Source organism: Triticum urartu, chromosome 1, assembly GCF_003073215.2.
Source record: "Triticum urartu cultivar G1812 chromosome 1, Tu2.1, whole genome shotgun sequence".
NCBI lineage: Eukaryota > Viridiplantae > Streptophyta > Magnoliopsida > Poales > Poaceae > Triticum > Triticum urartu.
The window spans coordinates 193,607,726-193,611,380 of NC_053022.1; positions in this window are offsets into that span (position 1 = coordinate 193,607,726).

The following is a 3,655-nucleotide window of genomic DNA, read 5'->3' on the forward strand; positions in this document are numbered from 1 at the left end:
TTTGCCTCTATCAGCACGTGACATTAGCTTTGATTTGCGCAAATTAGGAAATCTATCCTTACACAAATGTAACCAAACAAGATCTCCAGGTGCAAACACAAAATGTTTTCTACCCTTATCTCCAGCAAGTTTATATTTAGCATTCATACGCTCATTGTTTTCCTTAGTTAACTCATGCATTTTTAAAATCAATTCAGCACGTTCTTTAGCATCAAAATTAACCTTCTCCGAAGATGGAAGAGGCAACAAATCAATAGGTGCACGAGGTAGGAAACCATACACAATTCAAAAGGTCACAACTTAGTAGTAGAATGCAATGAACGATTATAAGCAAATTCAATATGAGGCAAGCATTCTTCCCACATTTTCTTTTTATTCTTCAAAACAGCCCTAAGATTAGTAGACAATGTTCTATTGACTACTTCAGTTTGTCCATCAGTTTAGGGGTGACAAGTAGTACTAAAAAGCAGTTTAGTCCCCAACTTAGCCCATAAACATCTCCAAAAGTGGCTAAGAAATTTAGTATTACGATCTGAAACAATAGTATTTGGCACACCATGCAAGCGAAAAATTTCACGAAAGAACAAATCAGCAACATTAACAGCATCATCGCTTTCATGACATGGTATAAAGTTGTAGCGACCCGACACGAATGGATCAAGTCTCTGTGCTTACGTGTCATCCCTGGATCGGTATGCTGACACACACAGTACTCGAATGGATTTATAACAGAGGTAAATCACATGTATAAAGTAACGTAAATACTATTACCTCAAATCCAAAATCGCGGAAGCAACAAGGTTGTGGTTACCCATCAACACCAACGGCAAAGTTGAGTGTAGAAATCGTAACCCTAACGTATCACTTACTCGTCGTAAGAAACCTGCAACATAAGACGTTGCAGCCCGAAACGGGTCAGTACATTGAATGTACTGGCAAATTCACACCATAGAGAATGATGAACAATGGCTATCACTACATGCATATTTGGCTGGTGGAAAAGCTCTATGGTTATAAAGTTTTTGCGTAAAGCCAATTTTTCCCTACTGCAAAGGAATAAGTTTATTTAACTATCATGGTGGTTGTGAAACATTGAGAATGGTTGACAGCATTCTCAATCCCAATTAAAAATAATTAAAACCCAACAACATTAATTAGAAGTAACATGTTGAGATTCACAATGATATTCAAGTACTAGATACTCAAGTTGTCCATAACCGGGGACACGGCTAATCATGATTAGTTTGTAAACTCTGCAGAGGTTTGCGCACTTTTCCCCACATGACTCGATCGCCTCCGTTTGTTTTCTCGCACTACATGGTGTTTGAGAAACGGATGACCGAGACATAGTCTTTCAGAAGCACTAGCACCTTACATGTGGGGTAGACCGGTACACCTACATCCCCTACATCTGCTAGTCCACCCCGTAAGAGTTCGCACAACTTAGTCAACTATGCCAGAGCCCATAGTAGCATGTGGCTGCACACGGAAGTTTCTAGCATGAAAGATCTTATGATCCCTTTGAGCCTGGGTGGCGGTCCAAAAAAAAGCAGGCAAGTCCTGATAGACATCAGGTGCCTCAATCCACCCAGATGTGTGTTTAAGTTGCCACCTTAGATAAACCATTAAAATTATCAATCTCACATCTGTCATGGATATCACTCACCCAATCCAAGTCTACTAGCATAGCATGGCATAATAAGCGAACGTAGAAGTAACTCCCAAGGGTTTCATAATAATACAGGTAATAGGTACTACCTCATCTACTTCCCATCCCACAATTTAATTAGATCCTAATCATGCAATGTGTGAGGATTGATCTAATGCAATAAAACTGGGTTGTAGAAAAGGTATGATCAAAGTGTGAACTTGCCTGCAATGTTGATGAAGATGATTCGCACTCAAAACTCGTGATAGATCTACTCGTCACACTCCGGGCGATCTATCGTAGGAAAGCAATAGTAACCACACAATAAGTACTCATCTAATGCACAGGGAAAACTCGAACGAGAGAACGAACCAGATAGTTCAACTTAAGAACTCCGGTTGCAAAGAAAGAACGAACCGAACAAAGAAACGGAAAACAAATGGCGGCAGAAAACAACTCGGTTCTAGCAAGTTGAAACTAGGTCAAATTTTACCGGGGCAAAAACTTGTTTAAGTTGATTAGACGGAACGGCGGTTTCGAAACGAAACTCCAGGCGCTTGAATCACCTGATTCCGATAAACGAGCGAGAAGATAAACTAGAACGAAGATCGGATCTGAGATCGCGATCGCGGAATAAATCCGACGAAAGAAAAAGAAGAACGGTTAAACGAACGGACATTCGTTAACCTAGAAGAATCCGGTGATCACGTTCGTTAGGACGAACGGTCCGGCGAACGGTCCAAGGCAACTAAATCGGAAAAGAAAACGAATCCGATCTAGGGTTTCGGAGAAGAAAACCGAAACGAAAACCGATCTAGAAAACCGGAACGGTTTAGCGAAGAACCGGAAAGAAAAACGAATCGGTGGAGAAGAAAAGAATCGGAGCGATTTATAGGAAAAACCGAACCGAGGGAAAGAAGAGACGCAGCGCGGTACCTCTGGCAAATGGCGGCGACGGCGGCGTTGGGCGGCGGCGGCGGTGCACAAGGCGGCGGCGGTGGTGACGCAGGGCGGCGGCGGCGGTGACGCAGGGCGGCGGCGGCGCGGCAAGGTGCGGCGGTGGCGGTGACGCAGGGCGGCGGCGGCGGTGCACAAGGCGGCGGCGGCGGTGACGCAGGGCGGCGGCGGCGTTGACGCAGGGCGGCGGCGGCGGGTGAGGCGCGGCGCGGGTGAGAGGCGCGGGGTGGGGCGCGGCTTGGAGAGGAGAGAGGGGCTTGGGATTTTTGTGTGGGGAGAGGAGGGGGTGTTGGGGTATTTATATTGAGGAGGGGAGAGGGTTTACTTGGGGTAGGGAACAAGAAATAAGAATAGAAGTAGGAAAGATCTAGAAAAATAAACGGAATAAGGAAGTAGGACAAAAGTCCTACTAGGACTTCCAAAAGACAAAGGCGGCGGCTCCTGGAGCCTGGGCACGCACGCGGCGCGGCGATGGCCTTGGCCTTGGCTAGCCGGCCGGCGGCTTGGGCCTTTGGCCCAAGGCGCTGAGTTTTTTTTTTAAACGGTTCCGCGCTCGGAAAACCACAGAAAAACAAAATCTACCGGACTCCAAAACTAATAAAGTAAATTTTTCCCCGACTCCTAAAAATGAGCCGAACAAAATGAACTTTTCTCCGGGCCTAAAATGCAATTTTTGAAAACGCGCATTTTTCCCTATCCAAAGAAAAACAAACAAACACCGGAAAACGAAAATTTGATCTATTTATTAAATCTTCATTTTTCCTATATTTTGGGAAAGTCATATTATTCCCTCTCTCATATTTTTTTATAGGAAAATAATTGAAGATAAAACAAAAAATCAAATGATCCTCTTTTCAAAATTCGAGAAAACTCTCAAATATGAAAATAACGAAATCTCCAACTCTCTCCGAAGGTCCTTGAGTTGCGTGAAATTTCTAGGATCATCCAAAATGCAAGAAAATATGATATGCATGATGACCTAATATTCCAAATTGAAAATAAATTCAAAAGAACTTTGAATTTAATTCTTTGAAACTCCCAACTCATATT